General features: G+C 36.0%; 1 protein-coding gene across 3 annotated transcripts in view; it reads left to right on the top strand.

The window, feature by feature from the left end:
* TMTC2 (transmembrane O-mannosyltransferase targeting cadherins 2) overlaps positions 1-15,098 on the top strand; it is an 835,540-nt gene that overhangs the window by 477,200 nt on the left and 343,242 nt on the right. The window contains exon 15 of one of the 3 annotated variants that reach the window (XR_015727148.1): positions 9,183-9,251. The exons of the other annotated variants lie outside the window; for them this stretch is intronic. The gene's annotated coding sequence lies outside the window, so the exon portion shown is untranslated. The remainder of the gene's footprint in view (positions 1-9,182; positions 9,252-15,098) is intronic. 3 annotated transcript variants of the gene reach the window in all.

Below are 15,098 nucleotides of genomic sequence, written 5' to 3'. Positions count from 1 at the left end.
CAACATGTAGCCGAGCTTTAACAGTCCTAGGCAAATATAAAGCTTGAGTGAAAATTAATCATTGTTTTCATAACTCACAGAGATTTTGGGTCACTTGTTACCTAACTTATTCTGGCAGATTCTGACTAATAGTTATAATGTTTTGATGTTACCGTTTTGCATTAAAATTGCTTTTTATGTCATCGCTGAGAATATTTTTGAGATAACTCTAACTTAGGTGACCCAATTTCTGAGTGTATTTGAGTTTTTGCTCAGGCCATTAAACAGGTGTTAAACCCATAACCAGTATTGTCAAGATAATGAAATCTTCTGAAGGGACATGTTTATATTGTTTCTTATTTCTAGTGTCTTATACTCTTACTTTGCCAAAGAAACTTCAGATCGATCTACTTCATTTCCACATTTGTTTCTGGTAGGAGATAAAATTCATTGTTGATGAGGTAGAAAACTCATCAATATTTTATAGAAAATAAAAATATAAGCGCATTTACACATCTTGTTTTAGTCACTATCTCAATAACACAATTTGTCTCACTTTATTCCCAGAAGCAAAAACTTTTGGTGAAGAATAAACTAGAACCAGTACATTTAGACATGAAATTATGTCATTTCTGGGCAATTAATAAATATTTGATCACCAGCTATCTCCCCATTGTTTACAGGAATCATCATTAACTGTTTGAGTGTATAAAATTTCATTGCTATTAACGTTCGAGTGGCAACCAAGAGTTCCCATATGGGAAAGATTTTGATAGCAAGTTATTCCCAATTTCGAATGTCTGCCCTTATAATTTTGACTCGTTTCTCAAAATTGAAACTCTCTTATTTTCTCTGACTTAGAATGTGTAAGAAGTTTATTTTAATTGGTAGTTCATATGTACTGCCTTTGCTATACCTATGTGCCCCGAAGAACTGTCTACCTTCTGGGGGAGCCCAACATGGACATCCCAAGAGAATTTTGTGTGTGCCGAAGAGATTAAATTTCAGACCTCAAAACTCCAATTTAGGTAAAAAATCTGCATAGGTTTTTCTGCTGTGAAGTAAAAGAACAATCAAGACATAACTTTCATTTTTTAATGATGTGGATATAGAGATAAAAGATAGATGATAGATAGAAAGACATCCATTTCAAATGGATTTATATTGCCTTGTTAAAAATTTTCAGTTAGTACCATCAGTTTAGAACTACGTAGGATATTTGTCTTGATTTATACTCTAGGTTAGAGAAGATGGTGATGAAAACTTGTAATTGATAAATGGAGTGGCAGAGACAGACTTTCAATCTGAGGATATTTTTTATTAATGACACCCTCCATTTTACTAATGTAGACTCTATGTTGTCTCTTCTTATTTTTACATATTAGAAGTAAATAACACTTGTATTCTATAAGCAATTGCTTTTCATTTTGAATAATCATAAAATGTTAGAGCTAGAAGAGTTAGTGCTTATCTGGCTGAATCCCCTCTAAAACTGAGATTCCGAGTGACTTGCCAAGTGTCGCATAGCCAATTAGGGGTAGAACTAGGAGGACTGGCTCTCAGTTCAGTGCTCGTTCTCCTCTGCTATTAATCTGTGCCCCTGTACAGGTTGAGAAATTTAAAAATAATTATTGTTTCCATTTGGGTAGGTGCAGGAGGTGTGCTTTTGGAGGAAAATAGAATATATAGGGAAATAGGAAATTTGTCGTTGCAACAGACTTTCCATGAGAAAAGCAGCTTGGCAGTGGGATGTAAGAAATCATATTATATGTATGCAAATATGACTTGTAAGGGATAGAAGAGACAGGGTCAGGAGGGCCAGGGTAGTCTCTTCGCCACAAAACTGCGGTGACTCTTTGAGAGAAAACATAAACTGGCATGCATATATCTGTGTCTAGGGCTGCCTATCCAAAAATATCAGGATGGACACAGATTAGAAAGAAGTTATTTGGGTTAGATAGGTTGATCTGACCAGAAATAGAAAAAGAATAGAATTTTCTAAAAGTAACTATAGACCCCAAGGTAAATCATATTTAAAAAATCCAAATTAAAATCATAGGAATCCTTGCATTTAGAATGAATCTAGACATACAGTGAAGTGTTATTTTTCATACCCAAACACTGACTAAGTGGCCCCATCTAGAAAGTTTAAGTTGGTTTGTTTCCTAACCTTTAACATTGGAATAAAAATATATACTTTATATACTTTCCAGGGCCCTCGGGAGGTCAGGATGAGCTAATATCTGACTGAGATGGTTAGGGAAAAGGTAAAAATACATGTAAATTTTAAGTCCCCATTTTGTAAATAACTGAGTATGGAGTACTTTATTGCTTCTATAAGAACTCACAGTAGCAAAAACAAACAAACAAACAAAAAACAACCAAACAAAAAACCAAAAAAAAAAAAAAAAAAAAAGAACTCACAGTAGCTCTACCAGGAGTAGAAAGTGCCACTGGCAGGTTATTTATAGTTATCTCAGTAAAGGACATTTTTGTACACTGCATAGCCCTTGACAAGAAAGCAGAATTTATCTCTGAAAAATGCTACGAGGTTTTTTAATTAATATTTTACATAAATATATAAATATTTTTCAATATGGTGAGACAAAACCTAAAGTCCCATTAGTTAAATTTAATAAGGAAACATTTCTTATTAATCTGTAGCCTCATTTCTTATTAATCTGTAGCCCCCTGCCAACAGAGGAGAAGAACCAGTACATTTAGTGTATAAAATTTCATTGCTGTTAACGTTTGAGTGGCAAAGCCACAGGCATTACTTAAAATAGCAGTTGGTACCCATTTAATGGAGGGAGCTCGGGGTCACATTTGTAGCTAGTTTTTATAAATTTATGGTGATTGTATTGCTGTTGGATGTGATCTTCCTGGGCTCAATTGCTGCTTTAATAACTTGTCATTAATTGTTTTTTCTTTGATCATTAATAACCTCACTTGGGAATTTATAACCCAGTGTATCTATGCCATCTATACTATTAAATTTGGGAAAATTTGGATAAGATCCTACAAACTTTTATGCTGTGCTTTTGAGATATGTTCATGAGATAAAAACAATTTGATAGCAAGCCTCCTGATGGTATGAAAAATGTAAATTCTTACCGTTTTGTGGCTATAAAACAATCACATATTATTTTTTCTATTTCTATGAGATACTGATTTATGTGATTAGAAACCTCTATATATTCTAGTTATAGTATTTGAACAGGCATTTAAAAAATTGAAATATATATATATTTAGTATTTGAACAGGCATTAAAAAATTAAAATTAATATCTTGTGTGTAGGACAGTCACAGATATGGAACATTTTTGACTGTGAAAAAAGTTACTTATTAAACTGTGATAATTTTCATAAAATAGATGAATATTTAATATAGATGATGGGTATGTTTATTATATTGTGCATACCATTTTATTAGGACATTTCAAGTAATTTTTTTGTAATTAGAGCCACCAATAAGATATGCATTATGTATATCCTCTCTTTCATCACACATACACACACACATACATCATACATATAACATTGTAAGAAAAAAAATTCCTTAATTCTTAATAATCTGTTCGATGCCATTTATTCATCCATCTATTTGTTCACTGATTTATTTACTCATTAAATATATATTGATTAAACATAGATGTTTGCACTACAATTTCTAAATTTCATTTGTTTTTATTTTTCTGAAGTTTTGAATTAAAAAAAATTAGTTTTCTTCCCATCTATTCATGTTTATATTATGTCTATTCATGTCTGTATCACTTTCCAAATAATTTATACAGGTAAATTCTAATACATGTGAATTATCATTATGAAAACATATTGAATTTTGGTATATTTATTCTTTGCTGGGTCCTGGCAAATCAGAGATTTTTATGGGTGGTAGGTTGGGGGAAATCGAACTCAGTAAAAATGAAAAATTTGGATGTTTTTCTGGAGAGGAATAAAAACCCCTCAAGATATATAGTATTCATCCACTGTGTTATAGGGCAGCTTCCTAATGAAGCCTACTACTAAATAGTCATTTTACAACTTAATCTAGGGTTAACATCTCTCATGAAAAATATGCATTTTAAAATTACTTGCATATATGTAGTCATCCTCAAAAGACAATATATATGTATTTCATTTTCTACTCAACTTCGTTTTACAGATTTTGTTTTGAAATTTGCTGCTTTGTAATGTCCTAAGAGCTTTTACTGACAAATTAGTTGGCTTCCAGGGTCATTTACTGTAGGCTACTTACCCCACCCTTTTTCTGTAGGCCTGTTATCACTCTTTTTATAATTCTTATTGAATGGATTATTCTTTCAATAGGCAGTAATTCCAGACACACTTCTACTCTGAAAATAGAAGACAGGCTTATTGAGATGACTGTGGAAATATCCATGAAAAATTCAGCTTTTAAGCATTACTGAGGTGTCTCAAATTTTCTAGGAGACAGGACAAGAAAGGGCTGAGAGAATCATGGATTTTAAGAGGTATGATTAATTGAAATTCTAGTAAGAGTCAGCAGGGCTGAGTGTCATTCATCACACTGATTTGATATGAGGGATGTGAGACTTCAAGGTTAGGCAAGGTGAGCTGGGAATTTCATGGGAGGGACGGCTTTCTTCTCTTCTGAATGGAGATTATCAAGCTGTAATAGTCGGAAGGAAAGAAAGCAAGTATTTGAAGAGGCTACCCTCTATGATACCAAATCCTGTCTTTAGTTCATCTTCTAAATTCATTCTTATTACTTTACTTAAATGCTTTTGAACTTTTCAGCAAGAAAAACCGGATTAGAAAAAGAAAATTACTTAAATATCTTAAAGTCATGGTACTTCGATAGAAGGAAACATGAAAATATTTTTTAATCAAACTGCCATACCATTTATCAATTTGAAAGGAAAATTGATGGAGTTGTTAGTATCTTTGTAGGTCAAGGCAGAACACATCTTTCTCTAAGCTTGTATTGGAAGCCCCAGAGAAACAGACATAAGAATTTTGTCTGGAAATCATATTTGGAAAAATATGGCTTTGCCTGTAGCAAAGAATGCCTGTGATTACTTCACATGTGAATTTAACCTACAAAGGCACAGGCATTACTTAAAAAGCCACTGACTCCCATCTGGGCACCTGACTGTGTACAATTTAGGGCAAGGAGGGACACAGATTATGTGCTTTCTGTAGATAGCTGCCTCTCACAAAGAGAAGGGAAAGACCAAGGAGCACATCGACTCCTTTTTCCAAACTCATCAAGTGGATGAGCGATTTTCCCACCGTGCTGAGAAGTGAATAAAGGTAAGGGTAAAGGCTGTGAATTTTACCCAGCAAAGTCTTTCCACGTGGAAATCTGGGGGGTGAAGAATATGTGTGTGCCTTTAATATTTTAAAGTCCTGGAGATCTGAAATCAATTCAAACCCATTTAGCAATTAAGTAGCATGTTATATTGTGTTAGGTAATTAGAGTCACAAGGAAGATTATTAATTTAATTTCTGTCACAAGAGATCTAGAATTAACTTCTTTGGTTAACATAAAAGGTATAGCAAAGTTTCAAAAAGGTGGAGTTTGTGAGCAGATTCCTCTTTGCTTTACTTTCTGGGGGAGAATAAAATACTCGCTTTAATAATTCTTAATGAGGAGGGAAAATTTATCAGAAGAAAAAACTCCAAACATTTCAGATGCTATAATTCCACCAAATACTAGTCTCTTTAATTCTTACCCTTAGGCTTTATTTCCCAAAAATTTGAACTGGTTTTTCAAGTATATGTTTGTTATGAGGATGTGTATACATGTTTGATGTATTCCTTGCTTTTTAAAAAAAATCATTATATACCAGAAAAAGATCTCTTGCCTTCAAGGAACTTACATTTTAGTTGGAAGGGCACAAATAAACATAAATGCGTGTATCAAGTAGTGACAATTATGGACAAAGTTATATCGTAACAAGTGTTGTGAGGACCAGAAGATGGCAGTGGATTCTATTAAAGGTAGTTGACAAGTCCTTCCCAAGGTAGAGCTTTAGAGCAAAGACCTGAGCAAAGCCATGTGAATATCTTTGTGGAGGAGCATTCTGTCTGAGGGAAGAGGAAGGGCAAAGGCACTGAAATGGCGTCGAGTACGCTGGTGTGCTCACAAAGCAGCAGAAAGCTCATGTGGCTGACATGGAACAAGAAAAAGGAAAAGCAGAAGATAATTATGTTAGTGGCCAAGGGCTACATCCTATTGAGCATCGTAAGGGCTGATGATGATGATGATGATGATGTGTTAGTGACCATATAGTACATCATTAGTTTTTGATGTAGTGCTCCATGAGTCATTATTTGCGTATAACACCCAGTGCTCCGGCAATACGTGCCCTCCTTAATACCCATCACTGGGCTAGCCCATCCCCCCACCCCCCTCCCCTCTGAAGCCCTCAGTTTGTTTCCCAGAGTCCATAGTCTCTCACGGTTCATTTCCCCCTCTGTTTCCCCCCCTTCATAAGGACTTTTTATTCTAACTGCAAGCAGTTATTAGAAGGTTTTGAGCCCTAATGATCTGATTTAAATTTAGAGGTATCATTCTGGTTGCTCTATTGAGACTAGATTTTTGGAAGGTATGGGAGAAAGCGGGGAGAAAATTCATTCATTCAAAACATTTCCTTAGTGTCTATTATATGCCTACTACAGGAATGGAAGTAAATTCACATTAGTGAATTAAAAAAACAGTCCCTGTTTTCCTGAAGCTCATGTAAAAATAAATACATGATCTATTAAGCATCAATATAGAAAAATAACATAGGGTACAGGGATAGAAAGTGGTCGTGGAGGTGTATGGGCATATACATATTGGACGTATGAAGAACGGTCAGGGAGAGTGTTCTAAATAAGGCAACATTTAAACAAAGACCAGACAAAATGCAGCTATTTTGGGAAAGAAGCTTGACAAGGAGGAAGTAGCAAATGCAAAGACCCTGATGGAGCAGAATTGGGGTGAATGAAAGGGAAGTGGTTAAATGAGGTTAGGGAGAGAATGAGGGGAGAGGTGAAGGGTTTTCTAGGCCATGGATTTTATGTGACATGAGAGACTATTGGAGGCTCCTGAACAGAGGCATGTGATGCTCTGACTCACATTTTAAAAGTAACACTGGCTGCTGTGTGTAGAGTACACAGTGGAGGAGCAAGACTAGATGGTAAGGAGCAAGGATGTTCTGGAAGATGGAGATTTTTGCCAATCCAGTCCCCTTCAAGAAGGGACTCGATGTCCAGCAATGAAGGGTGTGGTTAGCTGACAGCATCTGGTCGTAAGCTTCAGCACAGGTTTACCTCAGGTGCTAGAGTGGCCCCAACCAATCACTGAGCAAGGAGGTGGGACAGGGCACAGCCATTTCTACCCAAAGCAGGACTCCTCTCATGGGCAGTCTTTGCTTCAGAGCCCTTTGTTGGGCTGGCAGAGACTTTGCCAAGTTGGTATTACTGTCCATCAGGAGCCTCTGCTGAACCCTGCTTCCTTGCTTTTCCTTACACAGGTGTTACACACACACACCATCCCCCCCAAATACACTTTTTGGGCTCCTAACTCCATCTCAGTGTCTGCTTCCTGAAGAACTCAAATTTCAGCAGATGGAAAAAGGTAGATGAATTAAGAAGCTATGGTGATAATTCAGGCAAAAGATGATGGGACTTTAGGTAGGTTAATGAGAGTGGAAATCTTGAGAAAAATATTGTGGATATATGTTACAAGTGGAATGAATAGTAATTGTTAGAGGGTTGAATGGGGACGTGGTAATTCAGTCAAGGTTGACATCAGGTTTTTGACTTGAAAAATTGGAAACATGGGGTTGCTTCTCTTTGCTAAAATAGAGAAAATGGTTTAAAAAAAGGGGGGGCAGAGTAGGGAGCTTAGAAAAAACATCAAGATTCAATTGTAGGGGCACCTGGGTGGCACAGCGGTTAAGCGTCTGCCTTCGGCTCAGGGCGTGATCCCGGCGTTATGGGATCGAGCCCCACATCAGGCTCCTCCGCTATGAGCCTGCTTCTTCCTCTCCCACTCCCCCTGCTTGTGTTCCCTCTCTCGCTGGCTGTCTCTATCTCTGTCGAATAAATAAATAAAATCTTTAAAAAAAAAAAAAGAGTTCAATTGTAGCACGTTAATTTTGCCATTTTAAGTTGGATTTACAAGTCTGGGATGATCATTGAAGAAATGCATTTGGAAGTTATCAGCCTATTGCAGTATCTTAGCTACAAGAGCGGATGGGCTCACCTAGGAAATGCACTATAAAGTTTACAGGCCAAAAAAATAGGCAAAGCCAGTTAAGAAATCTAAGAAGGTATAACCACTGAGTTAGTAAGAAGCAAGAGAGCAAATACTGGGGGCTCACTGAAGCAAGTCTTTCAAAAAAGAAGGACATATCATTTGATTCAAATGTTGCTGAAAGTTACAGTATAGTGAAAACAGAAATCACTACTGAATTTGGAAACGTGGAGGAGTCGATGGCCTTGGTAAGGATGATATTGGTGAGGTGATGAATACTGAAGCCTGAGGGATGGGAATTTAAGAGCAAATGCTGTGTTTGAGAGTGAGGACAGTGCAAGCACAGCACAGTGCTTTAGATAAATTGAGCAATAGCTGGAGCCAGTGTACTACTAGCGGGATTTATTACATGCTTATTATTATTTTAATAAACACATTTATCAGTTACAATATGCCAGACACTTTCTTATATGCTCTATAAACATCTAATTTAATAGTCATAGCAAGTCTAGGTTGGAGACACTATTGTTATTTCTGTTTTGGTGGAACTTTGAGAACAGAGATATTAACTATGTTGCCTAAGATCACACATCTAGGAAGGTGTGCAGGTGGTAATTCAACCCAGGTCATCAGAATCAATAGCATTCTCCAGAATCTGTCCTTCCAACCTTGTTGCTCTCTGTGGTGCAGGATATCTGTATGTTGGAGTTTATATACTGATGGGAATGTTAGTATAAAGAAAATCTGATGATACAACGGGAGACGGATAATTATAGGAGCAAATTCCTTGAGTATGAAGGAAGGCATCTAAATTCAGTGCACAGATAGAGAGTTTGGCTTTAGGAACAGGGATTGTTCATACATTGTGATGGGACAGAAGGCTAAATATTTTTTGTGCAAATTAGGATTTTAGCTTTGGTGCTAAGAGAGTGAGAAAGTTCCCTTCTGATTGCTTCTATTTTCTATGAAACAGGAAGCCAGGCCTCCATTTGAGAGTGAGAAAAGGAATTAAAGTGACAGAGGATTGAAGAGAAGAGAGAAGGTACAAAATAGTGGGGGGATGATGCTGGGCTTTTTTGTTGGGTGTGGATCAAATTTAAACATTTGAAAAATAATAAATGTAATGATTTTATGTAATACTATTAAGCACTTATTATATGCAAGCCTTAAATATATTAATATATTAATTCATTTACTCCTCTCAGCAATAATATTAGTACTATTATGCCAATTTTGCATTTAAGAAAGTGAAGACATGTAGAAAACCATAGAACAGTTTATTGGTTAGGACTCCATTAGCAAGGGACAAAGACCAAACTCTCTCAGAAGCTTATCGGCTCAATGTGGGCGGGTCCAGGGAATGTCTAGCACAGCTGAGTTCAGGTTCTTCAATGAGGTCATATAACCATTAATTTCTTCTTTTTGGTTCCCTCTGTGTTGGATTTATTCTCAGTGTAGCTCTTCCCCAGCACTCCCATCTCCCAAACCATTTTCATGGTGGTGGCTTCTGATAGCTTTAGATTCACATCCTTAGAACTTAGTAACCTCAGTGAAAGAGACATTCTCTTTCCCAGTAGTTGCCACACAAATCTCAAGATGATCTAGGATAGATGCTGTCCTTGAATTGATTGCTGGAACCAGTGGGATGGAATTCCCTGATTGGCCAAGCCTACCTCATGGAAAGGGTAGTATTGGTCCCACCTAAACTTCATGGGCTGGAAGCTGAGGAGGGATTGCTTCTTAAGGTAGATTTAAGATGTTCTTATTACTAGAAGGGGAGCTGGGTACAAGGCAAGGGAAAAATGAAACTCTATTATTATTATTATTAATTACCTTCAGTAATCTCATGAGGTCATTTAATAGTTTACCTTCATTAATCTCATGAGGTTCTAAGGTCATCTAAATCAGCCTAATGAAAGATATTGAAGGTTTGTCAAAACTAAGAGTCAGCAATATTTATATTCTTGTAGATAGATAATAGGTGCGAGTTGAGCAAAATTATCAGAATTTTGATTTGTTCTTCCTAATACTTTTTAGTCATCTCCTGAACACGTGCCAGTTTACAAGATTTTGCTCAGTTTGCTTTAGCAAATTGTGTTCCATTTTTGTTTTACTAAACTGCAACTTGCACTTATATAATGATGCCACTGGAGGAAGAATTCTCAGTGATGTTTGGAATAAATAATAACCGTAATTTGATGCATGGGGAGACTGTTCTCAAAGGTTAAATAATTCATTTCAAGCTTCACACGGGCTGAGAAGAAATAGAAACTCTGTTTTGACTTCTTATTTTGCTTGTTCTTCCCTATTCCTATTTTCCCTTCAGTGATTAATTTTCTCTAGGGAAAAGTTGAACTTTGATTTAGTAATATAAATGACCAGGATGCTATTAGAAATCCAAATGGGAATACAAAATACCTGCTTCCGTTGGACTCTTTGCAAAGGTTTTAACTTTGTATCTGAGAAGCAATTGTCTGTAATATGAAATTGTTAATGTCTCATACCATAGTTGTAGGGTTGTTTTGGAATTACTATTTTGGAAAGTTTCATATACACAAGTCCTGATTATCTTATAATGAGCTCTGATTTACTTACCACTCAACTTCAAAAATTGTCTGCTCATGGCCATTTCTTTCTTCTATGTTATGACTGCGTTTGCACTTTATAAAAGTAACCTTTTTTATAAAGGTTAAACAGTTTGAATTACAGTGAGGCTGGTGTCAGAAAACTCTTTAGGTAGCTCTTGTGTTAATCTAGGTGAGAACCTGAATTTAAATAAGTGAGAGATTGGATTTTAAAAATATATATGCAAAAGATACAAGATCTGTATCATCTAGCCATTGTTGGAATGAGCAATGCTCTCGAATAGTCCGACAAGGGAGAGACTGGTGTCTTTTTTTTTCTTCTTCAGTTTAAGCATCATCAATATGCTACTCAACTATTTTGAGTACTCGCTAGAGCTATAACTCTCTTTTATAGTTAGTACCTAAAACCATGATAATAGATTTGTGTAACTTTTAAGTATATGTTTAAATATTTGTTTATTTTAGAAGGAGAGAGAGCATATGTGGGGAAGGGCAGAGAGAGAGGGAGAGAGAGTCTCAAGCGGTCTCCGTGCTCAGGGCAGAGCCCCACGTGGGACTTGATCTCATGACCCTGAGATAAGACCTGATCCCAAACCAAGAGTTGGATGTTCAACTGACTTCACCACCCAAGGACCCCTATTTATACAACTTTCTGATTAAAATTTATACTCAGATTAACATTTGTTACAAAGTTTTGTGGAATGAGAAAATAAATGTTGATTTCCTGGTGTTTGAGAGAGGAAGAGAACATGTGGGAAGGTACCTGAGACAAAATAGAAGCTTAATAAGTGTGATTGTGGAACTAAGTAAATATCTTCTTCAGAAAATAGTTTAGAAACAATGCTTTAATTTTGGTTTTAAACATCTCACCTACTTCTAGAAATTGCCTGGGTATGTCTGTAGTAGGAATACAATAGAATATTTTGTCAATTACACCTCAATAAAGCTAAAAGAGAATACAGTAGAATAAGATTGTAAAAGTACAGATAAAAGAGGGAGAAACTCAACAGTAAAAGCAGAAGGAAGCAAGTAGATAACCATCTGCCATTGTTGGAGTAGTTATGTACCTGTGAAAATCGGGGGGCTGGTCTGGTTCTATGATGCTGTGAGTAAAAGAAACTTAGTTTTTATTAAATGTATTGCTATATAAATGTATATATCACGTATACACACACACACACACACACAATCAGTATTTAGTGACTCAGGAGGTCAACTTACAGCAGTACGTGTTTTAACATGTAGATATCACAAACAGAAAAGATAAACATGACTTTGATTTCTAAAATCTTTATTGAAGTTTATATTGGCATTTCAAATACAACAAACCATGAAAAGTGACTCCCTTCCTACTCTAACTTCACCACTTGTAACAACATCAGGGAGGAAGACAGAAATCCTTTGCTTTGATCATCAAAATATAGTGTCTCCATAAATTGAGCACTTGCAGGATGGCATTATGGGGGTTGATACTTACAAAAACACAGTGGAATAGATAAAGTGCAACTTTATCTTTTCACCTTGGACATTTATAATTCCCACTGTAAGAAAAGCTTCCCCTACCTTTCCTCCCTTGCCCCCATCTCAACACTTCCAGGGAACTTATAGTACTTCCAGTAACGTGTTTGGTCATCAAACTGCCAGAAATTGGAGTGCAACACTGTTTATATACAAATCTGATTAGTATTCTTTGGAGAGGATCCACTTCATTGGTTCTACTCTGTCTGAGAGCAGACAGAGCCTTAAAGTGAGACCATTCTTATTTTTCAAAACCATAACCTCTTCTGGAAACTGTTCTCTTTTTAATGAAGTGAGCTATCAGGATGGAAAAAATCTCTTACTTGTCTTATGTCTAATATACATGGATAACTGATTTCCGGATACGAAACACATACTTTTGAAATAATGTTTTTCTTTAAACTGTGTGCAATAGTTTACTTTAGACTTTAAATATATCATCAGTTATTGTCTCCTTTTTAATTTAAATTGTGTTAAGATTTTATGAGTCCTTTTCACTTTGGACACTCTGCTCTCTCTGGGTTAATTGTTTTGTGTGCTTTTTGGCATCAAAAGAAAGGAATTAAAATAAAAACTCAATAAATCAAAAAATTAAAAAGGCAACTTCAGTAAATCATGGAAAGAATCTTTTAAAATTAGTGACCCCATCCAATGAAAACTCCAATTCCAAGATGAGTAGAACTTTGGGATTTCCTGTATCCTTAAAAACGTCTCAAAAGTCATGAGAATAGTAGCCACATAGCAATGCGATTCCTCACTTACATTTGCAAATGTTAACAAAAATAGCCATATGATGACAGCTCTTCAGTTTGGCTAAATACACTATTCTAATTAAGAAATTAGAACTCTGGGAGAGACACAGCATTTATTAGTTCATTCCTTCGTTTTTTAATCCAGGAAGTATTATCGATAATCTGTTATGCTCTGTGTCGGATGTTAGAACTTAAAGTATGAATGAGATACGTCTGTACTTTATGCCATACACATACCATTACTAAGTCTCAAATATGATTGTCATGATAGCCAAGGATTTATTTTTGTGCTTAAAATAGAACTCCCCCCAAAATGGAGGCCAATTGACTTAATGAAGTGCGGTGTTAATAAAGTTTCTGCAATAGTTTGATAAAAGTGGTGAGTGCTATAAGAACACCGGGCTCAAAGAGAACCTGGGACAGTACCGTATTCAGCTTTTCAGCAGCTGTCTGATCACATTCTATCTCTGTATGTACTTTTTTTTTTTTTTTGCAATAGTTCCATTACCTACAACAGTGACTGACACTCAAGAAATATTTGTTAGATGGATGAATGAGGCAGTAAATTACCATCGTCAATCATACTCATCAGAAAAATTTTCATTAAGCATCATTTGTATTTTGGATAAATGGCCTCTCTTGCCCCAAATTAAAGAATCAAGTTGACAGGCAACCAATTAAACTCGTAAATACACCTTTCTATTTTAAAATTCAAAATTGGTGATGTAGCGTCAAGAATATAACATGATCTATGACATGAAGTGATTTTATTAACTGAATTTTAATGGTTATGCGGTGTTTTCCAAACTTAATTTATGAGTTTGTGTTGGTTTTGTATTTATATAAGGGTTAGCATACAGCGTTTATAAGTTGCTGTGGTTGTTAGATCTTGTTCTCCATGAAGGAATGAGGAAGCTAACCTGTCTAGACTCACTCTTGGAGGCCACTGCAGACTGTCAAGGGCAAAGAGTGACATTTACTGAGTGCATGAATGCACTGGCACAGCCTTTAGAGGTAAGAGTGAGGATGGAGAACACTCAATAAGCCATTTTGCTGTTTACAGGATCTACTTCTGCTTTCTGAAAAACACTGGAAAATTCTTTTTTTACTTTTTAGTTTTCAGAGGTTGCATAGACTGAAAGCAGCAGAGCACTTTTCCTTATTGTTTGAATATGACCAGAAATATCAATTTTGAAATGAAAATTGAAGGAATAAAAGCATAGCTTAAAGACAAAATACTCCAAAATACAGTCCTTCGGTACTGTATGGTGCAATTCAGTAATCCAAAGCGCATTTTCAAGCATCAGATATGAGCCTGCCACAATTGTAGGCACTTGGACCCAGCAGGGTAGAAAACAAAGCCTCTGAACTTAGGGGCTGATATTTCTGTCTACTTGAGGACAGAGAGAAGAGTGGAAAAAATACTGGACTGGTGATTTGGAATTGCCGTGCAAACTCAGATGCTATTTAGCTTTTTGACATTGGCAGGCATTTCACCTTTGCTTCCTTGTCCACAAAATGTGAAATTGGGCTTTTTTTTTTTTTTTGAATAATTTTAAACTGATAGAAAAATTCTAAGAATAGTACAGAATGCTCTCATGAAATGTTGATTCATAAAACAGTGTCAATACCCATTACAATAATGTCTCTCACAACAAAGGATCCAATCTAGTATCATATGTTGTGTGTCGTCGTCATGTCTCTTCAGTTCCCTTATATCTGGAATTGTTCCTCAGTCTTTCTTTGACCTTCATGACCTCAAGTTATTTAAATATTACAGGCCAACTGCTTTGTAGGCTTGAGCATTGTGTGGCGTTTCCTTTGATTAGAGTCGGGCTGTTAATATCATAGTAGTGATCGCGTGCCTTTTTCACCATTTCATCAGATGGCGCTTCGGGTTGTTTCATCTCATCATCGGTAATGTTAACTTTGATTACTCAAGGAATCTTGAGTATATCTTCCAGATTTCTTCACTGGAAAGCTATTCTTTTCTCTTTTATAATTCGTGGGTCCTTTGTGAGGAGATACTTTACC

Source organism: Ursus americanus, chromosome 17 (assembly GCF_024610735.1).
Source record: "Ursus americanus isolate L20-20 chromosome 17, mUrsAme1.1.p, whole genome shotgun sequence".
In the NCBI taxonomy this organism is placed as follows: domain Eukaryota; kingdom Metazoa; phylum Chordata; class Mammalia; order Carnivora; family Ursidae; genus Ursus; species Ursus americanus.
This window is presented reverse-complemented; position numbering and strand designations above follow the sequence as displayed.